We start from the raw sequence: 22,752 nt of genomic DNA, 5'->3' as shown, positions 1-22,752 counted from the left end.
TAGTACTTTGTTTTTCTTCTCTCTAATAGAATGATTTTCTTCTTCCAGTTTTCACTAGAACACATTTTCAGATTCCTGCTATTGAGAAACACTGGGAAGTTTTCAGCCAATGACATGGCCAGGTCTAAATTGCCAGATATCAGACACTGAATGAAAAAGTGGAATATACACTGTAGGATCTGAAGATGTCACTAATCCTCTACATGAGCATATTTTTTGAAATTGAAATTTACCAGATGGAGTCATGTATTGCAAGATTTTGGCTAACAGACTCCATTTACCAGCTTTGTTGAAATTTCATAAATATGTGATTCTCAATAATGCCGAAGTAGACTCTCTCTCTCTCATGTTAAGGATACACAACCATTTAGCATGCTTTGCAAGAGCATCAGATACAATATGGTAATGACCCTTGCCTCCCGCTCTGATGCGAGCATGGTCCGAGTGTCATGCAACTGTGATCTGATCGCAGGATCAGATCACAGCTGTGGAGGAGAGGGAGGCATTAATTTCCTCATCTCCTTTGTATATCGCTCTGCACTTCGGTGTAATGCAAGTGCAGTGCAATGTCTCTCTCGCACCCATAAACTTGTATGGGCGCGAGTGAAAACTAATCGAATTCCACCTGCAGCATACTGCGATTGTTTTCTCATTCTGAATAGGGCTGAGAAAAATATTGCACATGGGAGCAACCCCATAGAGAAACATTGGTCCAAATGGAATGTGATTTTTTTTTTATTGCATTCCATTTGCTCCGTTTTACTCATCGTGTGTCCTAGTCCTGATACATAAGCTTTGATTTAGGTATTTTTCAGTATTTCTCTTCAGTAGAAAAATTAGGACATAAGTGTATTAGGGCAGCATAGTGATTCAGTGGTTAGCGCTGTTGCTTTGAGGTCCTGGTTTTGAATTCCACCAAGGACAATATCTCCCAGGAGTTTGTATTTTCTCCCTGTTTGCTTGGGTTTCCTCCCACAGTCCAAAGACATACTGAGGGGGAAAACGCTGTGGGATAAGTTGGTGCTATATAGCTGATGCACGCCAGAGCTTTGAGGTACTCGGTCCTGGGCCTAGTATTCACTGGGACGTATCACGGGTGGCTGTTGCCCGATTCCATAACCCTGGGGGTCACTTAAAGGGGAATTTTGTGCAAGGGAATAAAAATAAAATAAAGTGTTTTTCGTGACGCCACTTGCGGTATGCAGCTATATGGGGAAAGCCGCTGCTGCAAAGTCTCTCTCTGCTTGGGCTGGTGGTATTAAGCAGCTTAGATGTGATGGATCTCCGCGAGTAGAGCTAGGCCCCAGGGGAGGATGATGGTGGTTGTAGTATATAGTTGCAGAGGTGTAGGAAGAATCTTCCTAACTAGGGTTTTGTACCCCGCCGATGCGCGGTGCAGTGAGTACTCGTACCGTACTGTCTCTGGCAACTGTACTCCTTTTTCTCAGTCACTTTACACTTTCCATCTGTGCACTGACTTCTCACTGAACGTCTTACTGACTTCACATCTTACTGACTGAATGTCTGACAAGATGTCCATCTCCCATCATTCCACTGACTAGCCCCTCCTCCCAGGTTTCTGACTAGTGGATTGAATGAGTCCCGACCAATAGGTGGCCATCCATCAGTTCTGTCTCTAGCCTGTCACCCAGTCTGGGGAAAGGGCGTAGATTTGTGTGTGTGTTGTGGTGTTTACCGGCACTGGTCTTCCAGAAATCCGGGGTTAGTTGTAGTACCCTGTGGCACTTGACACTCAGGGGCACCACATTAGCAATGCATAATAATATTAATCTGTCCTTCTTGTAAGAAGAATTCAAAGCAAGAAGGCCTGCGGAGACACCATCACATGTTTCTCAACGCTGGCAGGAAACTAGCCAGGTCTTTCACCGGGAAGGAACAACCACAGGAAGGGCAGTCAAGGAGACCACCTATGCCAAACATGGTATCCATCCACAGACAACCGTTTCGGGGTATTTGCCCCTCATCAGTGTGGAGTAGGAATCTGGCTAGTGGGACATTGCCTAGTAAAAGACTATGTGAGCAAGGATGGTTGACCTTAGGGAGATCAACATCCACCACTGCGGAGACACCATCACGTGTTTCTCAACGCAGTGATTCTAGAGCAATACCCCCTTGGAAATATTCAAAGCAAGAAGGCCTGCGGAGACACCATCACATGTTTCTCAACACTGGCAGGAAACTAGCCAGGTCTTTCACCAGGAAGGAACAACCACGGGAAGGGCAGTCTCCAGTCAAGGAGACCACCTATGCCAAACATGTTATCCATCCACAGACAGCCGTTTCGGGGTATTTGCCCCTCATCAGTGTGGAGTAGGAATCTGGCTAGTGGGACATTGCCTAGTAAAAGACTATGTGAGCAAGGATGGTTGACCTTAGGGAGATCAACATCCACCACTGCGGAGACACCATCACGTGTTTCTCAACGCAGTGATTCTAGAGCAATGTAGAGCTTCTTGTAAGAAGAATACACAAAAATTCTGTTATTAAGGTGCTGTTAATGCAGGTTATTACAGATCAACAGGAACTGAGAGCCGCGGCTGCCGCTTACTTCCTGTGGATTAACTCAATTGTCCAAATGCGGGAAAGAGAAGCCGCCAGTGACTGGGCACAGGGGCTCGCGTGACATCACAACCTCATACAAGCCCTGACACTGCTGTAACGGCACGGGATGCGAGTATAGGCTTTTTTTATTTTAATTGGTGGAAGCATGCAGATTGAGAAGGGGTTGTCCTAGTGATAGACAATCCCTTTAATTACCAGACTATTAGATACTGAATGAAAGAGTGAAATACACAGCATAGGATCTGAAGATGCCTCTACAGCTTTATATTACCTTTTAAAACAGGTTTTTGGTTCATATTCATTATTCTCCTGAAGAGTAGGGACATAAAACATTACTGAGAATCGTAATCATAAATAACATTAAGAGGAAAAAGGATATAGTCACTAATGATTGAGGCTAAAAGAAGACTTCTGAGAATTCCATTACTTCGCATCTATTAATTATTGTAAATTTTTTTGTAAACATTCTTTAGAAAAAAAATGATAAGTAAATGATAGATAAATAAAAAAATGTCTGATACTCCACATACATAATTTACTAGCTGATATCTTTGTATATTTTTTAAAATTGCAAAAACATTAAACAGCAATGCCCTGATGGAACTGTTTAATATTTCTTCCATTTGAATTAAAAAGCGTGGTTTATCTTATTAGTCCAATTAGAAAGATAGATAGAAAGACAGCCAGCCAGACAGATAGATAGATAGAGATATAGAGAAGTGTACCTTAAGGCTGAGGCCACACGGGGATTAATGCGAGTCCTCGCATGACACTCGGCTCACACTCGCAGCACAGCGGGATCCGAGTGTCTTCCGAGTGTCATGCGACTGTGGTCCGATCGTGCGATCAGACCACACTTGCGGAGAGGCGGGCCGGCGCTGCGGAGGGGAGAGAGGGATTTATCTCCCTATCTCCTCCGTTGCCACCTGATGCGAGAATCACACTGCTCTTGTGTTACACTGGTGTAATGCGAGTGCAATGCGATGTTTCTCTCCTCCCATAGACTTAAATGGGTGCGAGTGGAACAAAACCGTATTCCACCCGCAGCATGCTGCGACTGTTTTCTCGGTCCGATTAGGGCTGAGAAAATTATCACTCATGGGAGCGGCTCCATAGAGTAATATTGGTCTAAGTGGAATGTGATTTTCTATTGCATTACACTCGCTCTGTATTACTCGCTGTGTGTGCTGACCCTAACACAGATAAAGGCAACCATGTATATTAGACTATAGCCAATTGAATCAATATTGATGAATTCGGAAGACAGTCTAAAGTGTATGAGGATGCCACCCATCTGATGGTCGGGAGAAATGTTAATCAGGCATATCCTATTACGGACTACCAATTGCATTGTTTCTCATGAGATAAGCCATTGGCCAATGTGCTAGGTAGCTGCTTTCCCATAGCAAATGCATAATTGCTCGGCGGAGTGAGCACTCCTGTGTATGGGAGTATGGGGTGAGATGGTTGTCTGCCAAAAGATTGGCCAAAGCATCATGCAGCCAACAATGATCAAATATTTTCAGATACCCTGACACCTGACACCTGATATCAAAAAAGTGTAATTTCACACCTAAAATTACATTGATCAATGCCTTGTAGGCTGTTATCTTAATCCTCTTAAGGGAGATAACTTTCTGAAAGAAATTTTCATGAAGAAGCTTTTATTTGTGAAGTGCAACTTGGCTTCATCTGTAGGTAGATATTAGACGGCAGACTGAAACACACATAAAGACATATATAATAGATTAGATACTAGAAAGAGCAATAGATTGATAAATAGATTTTAGATAGACTGTATGATACAAACATATTAGATAAGCAGATATATAATATAGTTAGATAATAAACATTAAATAGAGAAAGATTTTAGCTAGAAGAGATGATTGCAATGTGAATTCACCAATTTTTACTCAATTTGCCTAAAAATTGTAAGTGTAATACTTTTGAGGTCTCCTACGAGTTAAATCAACCCGTTTCAAGCCTTAGTAATGTCAGTAACCTCACCATAGACATGGATGTTACCCCAGTAGTAACCAACAGCCCATTTAATAAAACAGCGTACTGACAAAACTTTTTTTTTATTTTATTAAAAAAAAGGTCCAAAAATTATGCATTTTTTTCATTTGTGATCAAGTAGACCATTATGTGTAGAATATTAACTCAAACTGACAATGTCACTGTCAGAGATAACAATCCAGCTGTGCATGAAACTAGTCATTTGCCATATATTCACTATTGCCCTCTACTTCTTCCGCACTAATATGCTTGCGGGAGGCTAAGGAGGCCAATTATTACCTGTACCAGGGAGTACCATTGCCCAGTTAACTGTGGACAGTGGTGATTATGCTTGTGCTGCTGCTAATGGCTCCCACATTTTTAGACATGATATGATTATTTTTTTTACCTTTACAGTAACCTGCCTTTGCTATCGTTAGTTAGTTATTATGTAGTGTATTATTATATAGCACACTATAATTAAAGGGAACCTGTCAGGTGTAATATGCACTCACAACAACAAGCAGTTCTGGGTACATATTACTAATTCCTGCCTAACCGTCCCTGTATACACTAGCATAGATAAAGAGATCTTTAGAATTAGTATTTCTAAAGATCTTATATCGTATACTAATGAGCCAGGGGACTAGTCCCTGGGGCGTTAGTTGTCCAGCCAGTCGGCCCCATTAGCATGTTAGTACGTCCCTGTGGGTGTGCTAAGATGCTAATTAATGCGCAGCATCACAGGATGATCTCACTCACCTCACCATCGCCAGCGCATCCGACAGGGGATTTCAGCACAGTGCGCATGACCCCGGAGTTTGAATCATGCGCATTATGAAGCCGAGTGTATGCGTCCTGGCTTCAAACTAAAGTAGTGCATATGACCCAAATTCCGGGATCAGGTGCACTGAGCCGAAATCCCTCATCGGACGCGATGGCAGCCGGAGAGGTGAGTGAGATCATCCTCTGACACTGTGCATTCATTTTCGTTAGCATGTTAGCACACCCACAGGGACGTACTAACATGCTACTGAGAACTAACACCCAGGGGACTAGTCCCCACGCTCATTAGCATACGGTAAAAGATCTTTAGAAATACTTTACACCTGCAATGGGTCACTGCATTAGTTTGGTGTGTGCAGATGTAAAAATTTGACTAATAAGACGTGTGAAAAGAAAAAAATCATTGTGACACACTTTGTGAGGTAGACAATCACAGTTACATGTCTGGATTTTGGGGAATTTTCTTATGTATTTTTTAAAAACAATTATTCCCTCTTCACAAAAAGGATTGAACAACACCTGCAAAAGTTGCTAGTAATAATCCAGTGCACGTTCTCTAGATTATTCCCAGATTACTACTGTCATCTTGTTCACTCCTATAGTTATACATTACTGTATGCAGAATTCATTCAACGATATAGGGTTTTCTCTTCTGCTCATCTGCTTACAAATAGACAGTTTGTGCTCCGGGTTTATTCCCAGAGTTTATTCTTCATTTATTAAGAGAGGCCTGGATGCCTTTCTTGAAAAATATATTACTGGTTATGTGCACTAGATTCTGTGATGGGGCGTTGATCCAGCGTCTGATTGCTGTATGTGGAGTCAGGAAAGATTTTTTTTCCCCTAATGTAGCACTTTCTATCTCCCCCATGGAGTTTTTTTGCCCTCCTCTGGATCAACATGTTAGGTTAGGGTTGAACTTGATGGTCTTAGTCTACCTTCAAACTTAACCACTATGAAACTATGAAACATGGCTGGAATCAGGGTCTCTGTCTCTACATTATGCTGCTCTCAGAGGGGGGAGCAGAAACCTCGTGACAGATTCCGTTTAATACTGAAAACAAAACATATACTAAGCATCATGATTACCCAAACCTCTGAAAATTTAGCTGCACCTCTTCGCACGTTTTGCATCCACTGTCTCAAGTGGATCAAAGAAAGCACAGGCAGAATGCACTTTGGGGTTCGCTACATTTTGAGAGGTTTGGGTAATTATGATGCTTATGCTATGTATTTTTTATTGTTTTCTGTTTTAATGCTATTGTATAATATACACAACATAACTGGATATAATCAATTCAACTCTATTATCTGTATGGAATATTCACTCTTAAGGCCGCTTTACACACTGCGAGATCGCTAGCGAGCATACCCGCCCCAGCGGTTGTGCGTCACGGGCAAATCGCTGCCCGTGGTGCAAAACATCGCTCGGACCCGTCACACGGACTTACCTGCCTAGCGACGTTGCTGTGACCGTCAAACCGCCTCCTTTCTAAAGGGGCAGTTCGTTTAGAGTCACAGCGACGTCACTAAGCAGCCTCCCAATAGAAGCGGAGGGGCGGAGATGAGCGGGACGAACATCCCGCCCACTTCCTTCCTTCCTCATTGCGGGCGGCCACAGTAAGGAGATGTTCCTCGTTCCTGCGGTGTCACACGTAGCGATGTGTGCTGCCGCAGGAACAACAAACAACCTGCGTCCTGCTACAGCAACGATATTTGGGAAATGGACAGCGTGTCAACGATCAATGATAAGGTGAGTATTTTTGATCGTTAGCGGTTGCTCCTACGTGTCACACACAACGACGTCACTAACGAGAACGGATGTGCGTCACCAATTCCGTGACCCCAACGACATTGCGTTAGCGATGTCGTTGCGTGTAAAGCGGCCTTTAGAGATGAGCGAACCTGAAAAATTTAAATTCGGTGTTCTACCGAACATGGACTTTACTTAAAAAATCAGTGTTCAGGTTCGGAGTTTGGGTGCTTTACATACAGCATTGCGCTGTGCTCGAGTCCACTTAGCGCTTAGCTCAGTACGAGCCGCTTGAAGTGTTTGATTGGCTCACACTGGGGGTAACAACAGTGTGATCAGATGTAGTGTGTACCAAAAAAATAAATATATAAAATTGAAAAACTCTGCCAAACGTTCCCCGGAAGTGATCTGTTTATAACTGGCTGTATGTGGCCAGAGAGGTGAACTGCCTAATTACTTCCATTGGGCTTCAGGTCAAGTCCGGGTCCCAAACTGAACTTTATCTAAAGTCCGGCTGAACCGAATTTCAACGGGTTCGCTCATCTCTAATGTCTGTATCGTAAATAATGATTTGACCTAATACGGCAACAATTTTTGTACATAGTGATACCATACTACTTATTTCTCTTTACCTTAAAGAGGTGGTTCACCCATATTTATTATTTGCTAGATCGATATTATGTAGAGAAACAAATTATCTCTCAAATATCTAATGCTGGCAATAGTGCCTGTGAGCGGCGCTATTGCAGTACGCTCTTCCCCATCCCTTGACCCCCGGGCTCCATGACCAACCCACGGAAAAACCGTGGCAAACCGCGTCAAAAACGTGGGTGCGGTTTTACCACGTTTTTTGCCACAGGTGCAGTACTCTGCCAGAGGGTGCGGATTTTTCTTAAGAAAAGTCCATTTTCTAGTGCGCACATAGCCTTATTTTGTCATGCATTTTCTTGGTACACTTTATACATTAGTAAATATATTTAGATGTTCTTAATAAATAATTATTTTACTATTTTGAGTGGTTTGTAATTTCTACAGAACATATGTACTTGATTGGTACACACTACCTTGTAATTTATTTTTTCAATCCTTGAGCCGAGCAGAGCTGTCCGATATGTGTAAGGTCATTGATAGTTGAAGACTCCTTTCCAGATCATAAACTAGCTGAAAATAGGAAGCCAAAGCTCTGGGTAGATCTTTCCATTTGTTGTTATAATAGGGGCCTGTAGGGGTCACCAGGCAGAGAGTGTAGAAGCGACTATGTGGAAGTTGTGGAGGAATTTACCATATGTTATGTACATATTCTGCATTCCAGCTATACTTGTTTCTTAAATGTAGGACATTCCTCATCTCCTTCACACTAACTTTTACAGCCATGTCCCAGTGTAGCTGCAAAGTTACGACCAGCTAATCCCTTGATGGGGTCCAGAAGGCCCCCATTGACACAAAACTTCTCTCCTAGGGAGGATCATTGAAATACCACATGAACTAAGACTGGGAAACCTTGGAATTTCCATCTACCAATTTCAGAGCATGACTGAAATAGCAAAGGATCAATGGCGGCTTCTATTAGCGCTGCGTTAAATACCATATATCAAGCTTATATATTATCTTTATTCTATATAAAGCAAAATGATGGCACACATTAATTTCTTACATAGAAAAATGTATCTCTTTATTGAGAATGCCTAAACAGTGAGTTAATTCTCAAGCTTTCATCATCATGTCATATACATTGGTATTGAACGTTCCTTATGATTTCACATATATATAGCGCTTCCTAAATTCAGAATTGTAAATTATAATAATTGTAGATGATTTAGAAACTTACTTCATTCATTCTCAATACCAAGGTCATTGTATTATAGAACATGGTGTTGTTCTGGGATGGTTGCCTTGATCTCTTGATAAGAGAGTGGGAGTCCCAAGATCCCCCGTGTGAATTGTGTAGTCAACATATGCAATATCCACTCCTAGAAACGTTGCATGGAGCAGTGCTCGCACATTTCCACCACTGCGCTATTCTTAGCATTCTTCTATGGAAGGGAATTTACCAGTTGGTCTATCATAATAATATATTTATTGATTATCCATGATAATTAAAGCTGATCAGTTATTATGAATCTCTTAGACATATTGAGACCAATATACTTATTAAAGTGAACCTGTCAGGGGCAATATGGATCCAGAACCACGAGCAGTTCTGGGTGCATATTTCTAATTCCTGCTTTACCGTCCCAGCAGAGATCTTTAGAAAAAGTATTTCTAAAGATCCTTTATGATATGCTAATGAGAGAAGAAACTAGTCACAAGGTCGTTAGTTCCTCCGACTAGCCATCCCTATTTAATGCCCATTGCCGAGCATCATTAGCGGTGTCACGTATACCTGTGTCCGTTGTCACCACCTCAGATGCCGGGTTTAGGGTCAGTGCGCATGATCAGTAGTCACCACACTTCTAGTCATGTGCACTATGAAGCCGGGTGTATGTATTCTGGCTACAGAGAGGTCTAGTGTGCATGACCGGAAGTGCCGGGGACTTCTGATAATGTGCACTGAGCCTAAACCAGGCTTTGGAGGTGGTGACAACAGATAAAAGTACGTGTGTCACCACTGATGACACTGGGCAGTGTGCATTGAACATCATGTGGGCGTGGGTTTGCTAAGAGGGCGGACTAGTCGGGGAAAATAATGCCCTTGCAACTAGTCCCTGCACTGATTAGCATATCATAAAGAATCTTTAGAAATGCTTTTTCTAAAGATCTCTTTATCTATGCTACTAGATGCTAGGACAGTTAGGCAGGGATTAGCAATATGCACCCAGAACTGCTCTTGGTTCTCAGTGCATATTGCACCTGACACTTTCCCTTTAAAGAAAACCCTTTAGAATGGCAGTACAAACCTAATATTAAGATGAGTCCAACTATAGAATGAAATAGCTCACGAGGAAAAATGTATTTAGTCTCCACCCACCCAGCTTGACTGACATCTGCAGCTTCTAGTGAGCAGTGTGAGATTTCAGTGGCAGCAGGGAGGTGGCACACTGAGGAGCTGATCAGGCTAGATGAACAGGGATTGATTTAATCTTCCATAAAGGATCTTACAGTCATTCTGCTCATTCATTTTGTTGTGAGGCCTCGCAATACAAATGTTTTTGTTGTTGTTGCTCTGATATGGATTTTCAAAACATACCAGCCTCATCAGTTGTAAGATGATTTATCTAATATTGGACTCAGTTTGTATTGTGAAATCTGGTGAAAGATCCATCTGAAGACTCACGTCAGCTTGACTTGATGTTTTCACCGATGATTTGTTATTAGAATGGTACAAGTAAAATATATCTTTGTACCGTGTTAGCCAGTAGAGATAAAAAAATTGTTTAAAAGAACAGAGAGTCCTCAGCCATTAAAAGGTATCAACCACTGAGGACTCTCTGTTCTTTTAAACAATTTTTTTATTAGAATGGTTCATCCACAATGTTCCTGGTGGTAGTTGCAATGTGGAGATAGAAGTTTATTGATATTTTTGTACTTGGATATGCTTATAGTGTTACTGCTGGAGTTATTTGTTTCACTCTTTTGCCAGTGACTTTTTGAATTTATTGTAGCTGCAGAAATATGAAAAATAAACCACGGATAGAAGGCAACGTATTACCAGATTGAGTCATTCTCCCAATGATGACAGTTACTTTTATCAGTGTTTAGTCCGAGTCCGAAGTGCGAGTCTCCTTCAAGTCTCCCTGTATCTCTTCTGTCACAGAGAACAGATGGGTGATGCTCAGCTGTCCTCAGTCAGCTCTGATACATATTCATTTCCCATCCATGAACTGTGGTCCTGAAATGGCACAGATGGAGAATGGCCTGTTGGCTGGTCTCTATTTCCTAGTGATGTCCAGCTGCTCAGTATATGATATACGAGTGGACAGAGTGTGCACGGATTGCACTGATTTCAGTTTAAGGCTCTGCAATGGGAAAAAACAGAGGGCTCAGCAGACTGAGGATCGTGGCTATTCTTAAAACTTGCGGGATGATAATAGGCATTTTTCCAATTGAGACCTGGATTGCATGGACAACCTGGCTAAAAGCATACTACATACTGCTAAACAGGAAACACTGTGAAGAAATGGAGGGCCATGAAAAATTATTTTAGTGATTTTGTCAGAGTAATTAGTGTTAAAAAATTTGTAGATATCTAAACACATTGCTCAGAGCATTTTCCAGTGTGGAATACCACATAGTAAACAGGAATGGGGCATTTATGACTTTGCCTTTAAGTAAAAAAGTATAATACAACCATCTAAATAGGAATAACAGTGACAATAAAGCAATTAATTAGTAATATACTAATAAATCTCTGCTTTATCACCCATTTGTAGATAATTTTTTTACTATATATATATATATATATATATATATATACATACACACACACACACATACACTCATATATACATACATACATATATATACATACACGCACGTATATACACACACACACACACGCACCTATATACACATACATGCTGACACACACATACACACACACACATACAGTCATATGAAAAGGTTTGGGCACCCCTATTAATGTTAACCTTTTTTCTTTATAACAATTTGGGTTTTTGCAACAGCTATTTCAGTTTCATATATCTAATAACTGATGGACTGAGTAATATTTCTGGATTGAAATGAGGTTTATTGTACTAACAGAATATATCCAATCCGCATTTAAACAAAATTTGACCGGTGCAAAAGTATGGGCACCTCAACATAAAAGTGACATTAATATTTTGTAGATCCTCCTTTTGCAAAAATCACAGCCTCTAGTCGCTTCCTGTAGCTTTTAATGAGTTCCTGGATCCTGGATGAAGGTATATTTGACCATTCCTGTTTACAAAACAATCCAGAAATATTACTCAGTCCATCAGTTATTAGATATATGAAACTGAAATAGCTGTTGCAAAAACCCAAATTGTTATAAAGAAAAAATGTTAACATTAATAGGGGTGCCCAAACTTTTTCATATGACTGTATATACATACATGCACATATATACACACACACATATACTGTGTGTGTGTGTGTGTGTGTATATATATATATATATATATATACACACATATGCACACATATATACGCGCACACACATATATACTAGTTCATATACACACATACACACATGTGTAAATATATATTTTATATATATATATATATATATATACATAGACGCATATATAGATATTTATTTAATAACTGATTGGACATGGGCAGTACTAGAGCTTTTTGCAGGCCAATATCTCATCATAAAGCCCATTTTCCCAAGCTTTGGAGGTGGAAATAGGCCCCCCTAATATATGGATATCTCAAATGAGCAAGCCTAATTCACTTATTTTATATTTTTATATATATACATACATATATATATATATATATATATATATATATATATATATTCCCATCATGAATTCATAGGTTCCTGGTGCATTAGCTCTAGATATTAGAGAGCTAGTCTTGCCCATATGAGCTTACAATCTATATATTGATTGATTTATAACGTTAAGGCATTGCTGATTCCTTATTCATGACTATCCCTAATTCCACATCTCTGGTTATAGAACTGGTTTCTTAAATGCAGAAGAGCTGTGTGCTGGAGTCTTCAAACAGTAAGCTCACTTTGTTATATGACAGAATATGACACCCAAGGGGAAACATGAATTCAAGCCTGACACAAGATTGAAATGTTTTTCTGCCTCGCTGAGCGAGCCGCGCACTTTTCTTCCTAATCAAATTTTGTGATATTTGCTGCAGTTTTTCAACTTTGTTTCCAGCATGTGAGGAGTAGCGAGCGCAGCACAAATAACATTAGATTTAGCAAATGAATAGGGTGTAATGGCTACTCAGAGTACACAATCCGCTTATTTAGGCTCTATATGGAAAATTACAATTGAAGTCATTTTTTTAAGTATTTACAGCTAAAATTTGGGAAACATGTCATCCGGATTTTCATATTAAATCTGAAAAATAGAGTTTTATTAATTCTTTTCAATTTTCTGTTATTTTTCAAAATGAAGTTACTTTTGGAATCACCGTCGTGGTATTATTGTGACTGAATTATAGCGATCTGATTGATTTTTTTTTTATTCTCACATAACTAGAATGCAGAATTAGCCTCCTACTTCTCATTAGCATAAGAGCAGCCATTGACAGCGGGCATGAAATGACAGCTGGGAAGGGTGCACATAGATTACATAGGGCTAAATGGCCAAAAAGTGCTGGAGCCACAGTCAGCGGCAGGAAACAGGAGCAAGAAAAGGGGCGAGAGATTAAATAACAGGAGATAACCTAAGAAGTAAGCAGTTCTTGGCTGTCTAGTGACTTGCATATGACATCTACTTCATGGTGTCAGCTAAATTAGACTTGGGATATCCCCTGCAAGATAGTATATCAGAACAGAAAGGATTGTTTCTATATTTATCTATGGGCAGAACTGTAACATTGCTGTGATTTACAGTAGTATCCTCAGAGTTGTCAACACTTGTCATCTAAGACACGTCTGTACATAAAAAAGTTGTAAGTGCCTACTGATTTTATCTTTAAAAAATAAAGGAGCTACTTTGTAGAAAGCCCATGTATGATGGATGTGGATGCCGGGTATTAAATGGCATTGGCTGGTGACATTCTCCTATGCATTCAAATGGGTGTATGCTGGGGCGTAACTGGAGCCTAGGAGCCAAAACGGTCATTTTTAATCCATACGAAAGACCATTATTATTAAAGAGCTGCAATAATTAGGGGCCCTATTAGAGGTTTTATACTGGGGCCCACAAGCTTCAAGTTAAGGCCCCGTCACACACAGAGATAAATCTTTGGCAGATCTGTGGTTGCAGTGAAATCATGGACATATTGTTCCATTTGTACACAGCCACAAACCTGGCACTGATTGTCCACAATTTCACTGCAACCACAGATCTGCCACAGATCTGCCACAGATCTGCCACAGATCTGCCACAGATCTGCCACAGATCTGCCACAGATCTGCCACAGATCTGCCACAGATCTGCCACAGATCTGCCACAGATTTATCTCTGTGTGTGACAGGGCCTTTACTCCACTGCTTGTATGTTTGCTTGGCAATGAATGTCCACAATTACAAAGTTTCCATTTGATTTTTCTTTGAAGTGTGGTGTATAGGAAATCTCATCTTTTATGTAATTTTTATTTTTTTATTTAAAAAAAAAAAAAAACTAAAGCTAAATGTCAATGCCATTAAATGGCATTACTTTAAAGGAACAAGGAAAATAAAAGTACCAAAATTTTATCATCTGGGATAGGCAATGTGGCGGCAAACCTAGGCAAAAAGAAATTGAGAGGATGCCAGCAGTTTTAGATATAGAGCAGAAAACTAAACGTTGGAGTTAGAGATGGGTAAATAGTTGAGTTGAGCGAGTACCTAACTATTTGCATTCACTATCCTCATAACGAGTACTGTCTACTACTCGCGTATTCGTTCTGAATAGTGTGTGCAATACAAGTCAATGGGGAATAGCTCGCAAAGAAACGAGTAACCCGAAGGCCGTACTATTCGTGCGGGTAGCAAATAGTGCAAAATTCGGGTTTCTCGTTACATTGTGAGTTGCCCTATTGACTTGCATTGCACACGATCTTCGGAATGAATACACGAGTATTAAACAGTACTCATTATGAATATAGTGAGTATAAATAGTTGGGTACTCACTCAACTCTTGTGAGTAGTAACTGATTGGGTTCAGATAATGCTTATCGAATACCGAGTCCTTTCCAGTTTTCATCCCGACAAGAAAAATGCTCAGGTTTCTCATTGACTTACATCAGGTTCATTATGTGTGTGCTGGGATCTTTGCTGAGGCAAGCCCCTGGCGCCCATGTGTGGATTTATGGAAGCTGTCACGTGGGATTGGGTTGTGTCCCTCATCTGTTGGATCCATTGACTTCTTCCAAGGATTACTTCTATGTGTTCTCTGGCGTCGGATTGCCGGGTGGCACCCCGAAACTTTGAGGACTCATTGTGGACTCTAAAGAACAATATTGATATTGGATGTTCTATGCTCCCTGCCTCAATAAACCTTTATGGATTGTTCATCGGCCTGGTGTCATTGCCTGCTCTGTCGCATACCCCATCACAAAGTGCTGCGGAATATGTTGCCGCTATAGAAATAAATATTATTATTATTATATTACTTGTGATGAATACCGGAATAGTATTTAGGGATTCGTTATGAATAATCCGAATACGAATACTTACTATTTGACCATCATTACTTGAATATACAAGAAAACATATTAGTGATTCCAGTATGCATAAACATGAAACACCTACAAGAGGAACACTGAAACACATACTGTAAAAACAATAATTTTTATTATTGAAAATAATTCAGTAATAAAAATTGTTTTTACAGTATGTGTTTCAGTGTTCTCCTTGTAGGTGTTTCATCATTACTTGAAGTTGAAGAGAAGCCTGGCTAAAGCTCTGGCACCAACATTAGGTCACATCTTGATTTTTTTTTATGTGGTCCAATTTTTTATTTTTAAATCCCCTTCCCCCACTCTCACCTACTCACCCATGTAATATTCTGGATTTAATAGACATATAAACCTGTGTTGTATGCACACTTATGTAAGGGTACGTATTTTTATTATTATATTATTATTACATATATATGTAATATATTTTCTCAGCGGTTTAGTGCTCCTTGTAGTCCTGACAGCTCCCCCGTATTCTTACGTTACAAGTACCCCCAGTAGAGGTGATCTCATATCCCAGGCGTCCAGGACTCTCTCGCTTTGCTGCAGAGACAAATTGTCAAGAAATCAGATGGTTGTGCATGACTCTTCGGATGCATGCTATCAAGAAGATTAAGTATGTGGGTTAAGGATGCGATTTTCCATTTCTCCTGGGAACAGGATTTAATCAGTCTGAATTCTGAGGCTGTATAAACAAGCTCTTAGCATTTCTACCTTTTAATCTTTTGACCGTAGTGTCTGGGTGTTCTCCTAATATGAGAGTCATAATAAGAGTGCGTTTCTGGATGGTACAGTGGACCTTGTTAAAAATGTCAGTCCTTAGCCATCAAAATGACTGGCCTTTTATTTCCCCCGGTCATTAGAGAGGAGAGCAATGAGCTAGCTGTCCCTGTCACAAGCCTGAGAGGAGAGCAATGGGCTAGCTGTCCCTGTCACAAGCCTGAGAGGAGAGCAATGGGCTAGCTGTCCCTGTCAGGAGCCTGAGAGGAGAGCAATGGGCTAGCTGTCCCTGTCAGGAGCCTGAGAGGAGAGCAATGGGCTAGCTGTCCCTGTCACAAGCCTGAGAGGAGAGCAATGGGCTAGCTGTCCCTGTCAGGAGCCTGAGAGGAGAGCAATGGGCTAGCTGTCCCTGTCAGAAGCCTGAGAGGAGAGCAATGGGCTAGCTGTCCCTGTCAGGAGCCTGAGAGGAGAGCAATGGGCTAGCTGTCCCTGTCAGGAGCCTGAGAGGAGAGCAATGGGCTAGCTGTCCCTGTCACAAGCCTGAGAGGAGAGCAATGGGCTAGCTGTCCCTGTCAGGAGCCTGAGAGGAGAGCAATGGGCTAGCTGTCCCTGTCAGAAGCCTGAGAGGAGAGCAATGGGCTAGCTGTCCCTGTCAGGAGCCTGAGAGGAGAGCAATGGGCTAGCTGTCCCTGTCAGGAGCCTGAGAGGAGAGCAATGGGCTAGCTGTCCCTGTCACAAGCCTGACGTTCAGAGACTAACCTGTTCTGAAATGCATCTTCTTGGCGAGTTGTGTGCTGCCAGCCCATATATTTTTGACTACGTATACGTCAACCAGCTGCCATATGGATAATCACTCTGTCCTCAATATTAACCCATTCTCTACACAGATCTATTGTTTTATTCTTTGTATTTTATTGCATTATGTCTGTGAAAACCAATCAATTCCTCAATAATGAACACAAAACTATTTTAGAACATATGACATATTAATAAATCAAATTTTATTGTATTTTTTTAATACATGTGAAATTTTGTCTGCAACTTGAAATGCTGCTGAGATATTACATTGTAATCCGCCTTCGTTGTGGATGCAGTGCATTATGACATTTTCACAGCCATGTTAAGCAGTAAATGGTCCAAACAGTGACACATGAAGCGGTTCACATGAGCCGGTGTTACAGTGTCAATCATTTCTTCATGGAGACGGCTGTGTCTTTGCTGTATCTGTCACACTGGGGACACAACAGGCTGTGTGCGCGTTGTAATTAATCCATTTACGCTTAATTACAGCAGATTGGGACTATGGCTGTTAAAGTCAGACATTTTATTCTTATTTAAAGGGGTTTCCCACCAATAAATGTAATGTTAAAGTTGATTTTAATCAATAGATCCTATAATAATAATTTCCAAAATTTGATGTGTTTAAAAAATTTTTTCCTGTGCTGAGATAATCTTATATATGTGCCCCTGCTATGTACTGTGTAATGGCCGTGTCTGACCGTACAGGGGTCATACCACAGCTTCTGGGCAGGAGAGGATGAAAAGAGTGTACAGATAGCACAGCAGGGGATTGTATCTGATTCTTTTTGTGAGGTAAAGCATTTCTCTGCCTGTTTTTAAAAAATATTTTACCTCATAGAAAGAATAATTTGTAATCCCAAGCAGTAATTTCAGTATACTTTATTACTTCCTCCCCAGCCCAGGAGAGATATGGTATGATCAGACCCTGCCACTGTGCGGTCAGACACAACCATTACATATCAGGGACACATATATAAGCACATATATAAGATTATCTCAGCACAGGAACACTTTTTTTTCAACACTTCCTATTATATAAATTATTATTATTCTAAGATATATTGATTCAAATAAGCTTTTAAATGAATTTTGTATGTGGGAGATCCCATTTAGCCATTAGTACTTTTAGACAAAAATTTATCATACTGATTTTTTTTTTATTTTCTGATTTTAGCTACATTTAGGACAATCCATCAATCCTGCCATCAGAACTGTGAATCCATATGTCTGTATGCAACAAAGTGACGTTACCCACTTGGGCATCATTCGTTTGGAGTATGATTCACAGTGGATTACAATGTGAGTAGTTTACATCAATAGCAATTTACATATTAATCTGATACAGTATATGCTCGCGGGTGTATATACAGTATATATATATATATATATATATATATATAAAAATAATATTTATTCATTTATATAGCGCTGTTAATTCCACAGTGCTTTACATACATTGGCAACACTGTCCCCATTGGGGCTCACAATCTAGGTTCCCTATCAGTATGTTTTTGAAGTGTGGGAGGAAACCGGAGAACCCGGAGGAAACCCACACAAACACGGGGAGAACATACAAACTCCTTGCAGGTATATATATATATGTATATATATACATACACACATACAAATAGGATATGACAAAATTTTGTTTTATTCTCAATGCTTCAATGTAATATAAATATTGACTATATAAATATATATATAAATATATATATATATATATATATGTATATATATATACACACACACACATACATATATATACACACACACAGTATATATATATATATATATGTATATAAATGTTTTTATTTATATATTACATTCTCTATATTTATAATATGTTGCAGCATTGAGAATAAAACTCATTTTTTGTTATACCCTAGCCAGAAAAGACAACTACCGTAATACCGTTTTGCTTAATATGTGGTATCTGTGTATAAAGGGCCTACACACATACACTAGCCCCTGCATGCCAATATTAGCAATAAACCGCTAAAAATACAAACAATAGCTATTTGATTATTTCATTTTGTAAAAATATTTTTGCCAAACAGATAATTAGATGTCCATGGTTTATGTCATGTCTGATTAACCTTATTACCCACAAAATGTACCCTGTTCAGTAATCCCATTTCACAGATTGTATTGTCATTTAAAAATGTCTGTCAAGCAGAAGACCTACTGCTAACATTGGTACAGCTGCCTCCCACAGAGAAATGGAGTCCACGATGGTGTCTATTGCTTGACAGGACAGAGCAAATATTTGCAGCCTGAATTTTGTTTTGCCCGTTGGATGGAGATAGGAGATGATGGGTTATGGCAAGTCCTTCTGTCCCACATACTGGTGATTTACCAAAACTCTCCTGACATAGCTTTTAGGAGAACCTGGAACAAAAGACCAGTTTAGGACGCTGTTGAATAGATTAACAAGATTTCCATAATTAGGGGCCGCTTGGAACAATAGAATTCACCCCTCCCCATCTTCTATCGGTCCTTTGTCTTCAGCAGTGGATAATGGACGAGCAGCCAGGGTGGGAATTCGAGATGCCATTTGGTCACTGGGCAAGCATTTTCTCACACTGCCAGGACCATGCATTCAAACATCTGGCCTATTCCAAAACTCATTCACTTTTCTTTTCAACTTGGGCCTTGCAGCTCTTCATCCACCTGTCAGGCTGCTGTTCTGTTGTATTTCATTTTTCCCTTTTGCTTATGTGCGTGAAATGCTACTAATGGCTGTAAACACAGCAGCTAAACAATCACCAATCCAAAGTGGACTTTGCTAAGCTTGTCATGGCCTAGACCAAAAACATGCATTGTGCGTTTCGAGTCACAATACGCTGCTTTTTAATGTTTCCCTAGTTTAGCTCTTGCCTCATCCTATTGATTATACAGCAATGGCTGCTTGGTGGGTTTGTAAGCTTCAATATTTGATATACATGAAGACCGCCATAATATCATTACTTGATATTGCAATTTTTATTTAGATAGCACGTGACATAGAAATTATAGGTCTAAGTATGAAGCTAAAAATAAGCGTGAAGGATTTAGGAAGAATAGCACTTCATTTCTGGCAATGGCATATGGGGGTTTTCTAGGGATATGGTCGCCCTCCAAGATACAGTCATGGCCGAAAGACTTGAAATTGTTCTAGAATGTGAAGTATTTCTCCCAGAAAATTATTGCAATGACACATGTTTTGTTATACACATTTATTTCCTTTGTGTGTATTGGAACAACACTAAAAAAAACTGAAGAAAAAAGGCAAAATGTACATAATTTCACACAAACCCCAAAATTGGGCCAGACAAAATTGTTGGTCCCTTTACAAAATTGTGAGTAAACAACTTTGTTTCATGCATGTGTTGCTCCTTCAAACTCACTGGCGGCAAATAACAAGTCTGGGCAATATGAAAATTACACTTGAAACTAGATAAAAAGGGGTGAAGTTGACTCAATCTGTGCATTGTCTGTCTGTGTGTGCTACACCAAGCATGGAGAACAGAAAGAGAAGCAGAGAACTGATTGAGCACTTTAGAGCCAAAATTGTGGAAAAATATTAATAATCTCAAGCTTACAAGTCCATTTTATGATATCTGGATGTCTCTTTGTCCAAGGTGCGCAAAATAATCAAAAACTTTACAACGTATGTACTGTTGCTAATCTCCCTGGATGTGGACAGCAGAGAAAAATTGATGAAAGGTTGCAACGCAGGATAGTCTGCACTGTGAATAAGCAGCCTCAATCAAGTTTCAAAGAAGTGCAAGCTGTCATTCAGGTTCAGGGTGCATCCATGTCAGCACACCCTATTTGTTGACATTTGAATGAAAGGAAATGCTATTGCAGGAGACCTAGATGGACCCCACTGCTGACACAGACATAAAAAAGCTAAACTGCAGTGTCATGATCCAGGCCGACTTTTCCCTGCTGTTGGTTACACCCAGCTCTGGCCTGGTCATGTCAGGGGTTAACTTCCCTTGCCTCGTTCTGGATCCCAGAACGCTATATATTGCCTCTCTACCTATGGACCAGTGCCAGTGATATTTCTGCCTTGCAGCTTGTATACTGGTTCTGGTGAGTGTTCCCGATGTGTCCTGCCTCCTTGCTACTATGTCCTGACTTTGACCCTCCCCCGTTCATCTACCTGTCCCGGTCTCTGACTTCCTTCTCCTGTCTGTTGTTTGTGTTTCCCTCTGCATACCTAATCTCTCGGCTTCCGACTCGGTTCTGGTTTTTTACTTTGATATTGATCCTCCCTTTGCAGTGACTTGACTTTCCTGGCTAGACCCTGACTGTTTGACTACACTATTGCCCCCTGGTGGCTTGCCTGTAAACTACCTGCTGAAGTTACTCTGATGTACTTCAGCTGTCTTTCCATTACAGTGTTTCTTTGTCTCGCCTTCACTACTCTGCTGCCACCTAGTGGGGATTACACTGTACTACGTCTTACTAGCCTTCGTACAGCGTGACATGCAGTTTGTCAAAATAATAATAAGCCAAATTCCTTCTGTGAAAGCGTCTTGTGGACATATGAGAGAAAGATGTTTTTGGTAAAGCATATCATTGTACTGTTTTAAAAAAAAAAATGGAATGGAATGAGGCCTAGAAAGAAAAGAACAAAGTACCTACAGTCAATATGGTGGGGGTTCAAAGATGTTTTGAGACTGTATTGTTGTCTCTTGCACTGGGTGCCTTGACTGTGTAAGGCATCATGAAATCTGAAGATTACTAAACGATTTTGGGTTGAAATGTAATGCCCGGTGTCAGAAAGATGGGTTTGAATTCTAGGTTGTGGGTCTTCTAACAGGACAATGACCCCAAACATACATCAAGAAGCCCCAAGAAATTAATGGAAACAAAGCACTGGAGAGTTCTGAAGTGGATCTAAATCCCATTGAACACCTGTGGAGAGATCTTAAAATTGCTGTTGGGAGAAAGCACCCTTCGAATATGAGAGACCTAGAGAAGTTTGCAAAAAGAGAGTGGTTCAATATTTCAATTGAGAAGGTTGTTGATGGTTATAAGAAACGATTGATTGCAGTTACTTATTCCAAAGGGTGTGCAATAGAATCAAGACCAACCAAGAATCAGCAAAAACATTAGTGCATGCCCTCATCATCTCCCGCCTCGACTACTGCAACCTCCTGCTCTCTGGCCTCCCTTCCAACACTCTTGCACCCCTCCAATCTATCCTAAACTCTGCGGCCCGCTTAATCCACCTCTCCCCTCGCTACTCCCCAGCCTCGCCACTCTGCCAATCCCTTCACTGGCTTCCCATCACCCAACGACTCCAGTTCAAAACACTAACCATGACATACAAAGCCATGCACAACCTGTCTCCTCCCTACATCTGTGACCTAGTCTCCCGGTACCTACCTGCACGCAACCTCAGATCCTCACAAGATCTCCTTCTCTGCTCCTCCCTTATCTCCTCTTCCCACAATCGCGTACAAGATTTCTCCCGTGCATCCCCCATACTCTGGAACGCTCTACCTCAGCACATCAGACTCTCCCCTACCGTGGAAAGCTTCAAGAGGAACCTCAAGACCCACCTCTTCCAACAAGCCTACAACCTACAACAGCCATCAGTCCAGTAGACCACTGCGCAACCAGCTCTGTCCTCACCTATTGTACCATCACCCATTCCCTGTAGACTGTAAGCCCTCGCGGGCAGGGTCCTCTCTCCTCCTGTACCAGTCTGTTATGTACTGTTAATGATTGTTGTACGTATACCCTTTCACTTGTAAAGCGCCATGGAATAAATGGCGCTATAATAATAAATAATAATAATAATAATAATAGAGATGAGAAATCCTGATCAGCAAAGATTGGAA

General features: G+C 40.6%; 1 protein-coding gene across 1 annotated transcript in view; it reads left to right on the top strand.

The window, feature by feature from the left end:
• The window catches only part of LOC142290539 (fidgetin-like), a 174,824-nt gene that overhangs the window by 105,668 nt on the left and 46,404 nt on the right, over positions 1-22,752 (top strand). Inside the window, exon 2 of the mRNA XM_075334500.1 lies at positions 18,090-18,214. The gene's annotated coding sequence lies outside the window, so the exon portion shown is untranslated. The remainder of the gene's footprint in view (positions 1-18,089; positions 18,215-22,752) is intronic.

The sequence above is a fragment of the Anomaloglossus baeobatrachus genome, chromosome 2 (genome assembly GCF_048569485.1).
Source record: "Anomaloglossus baeobatrachus isolate aAnoBae1 chromosome 2, aAnoBae1.hap1, whole genome shotgun sequence".
In the NCBI taxonomy this organism is placed as follows: domain Eukaryota; kingdom Metazoa; phylum Chordata; class Amphibia; order Anura; family Aromobatidae; genus Anomaloglossus; species Anomaloglossus baeobatrachus.
Note: the sequence above shows the minus strand (reverse complement) of the source record. Positions and strands in the feature narration are given on the sequence as shown.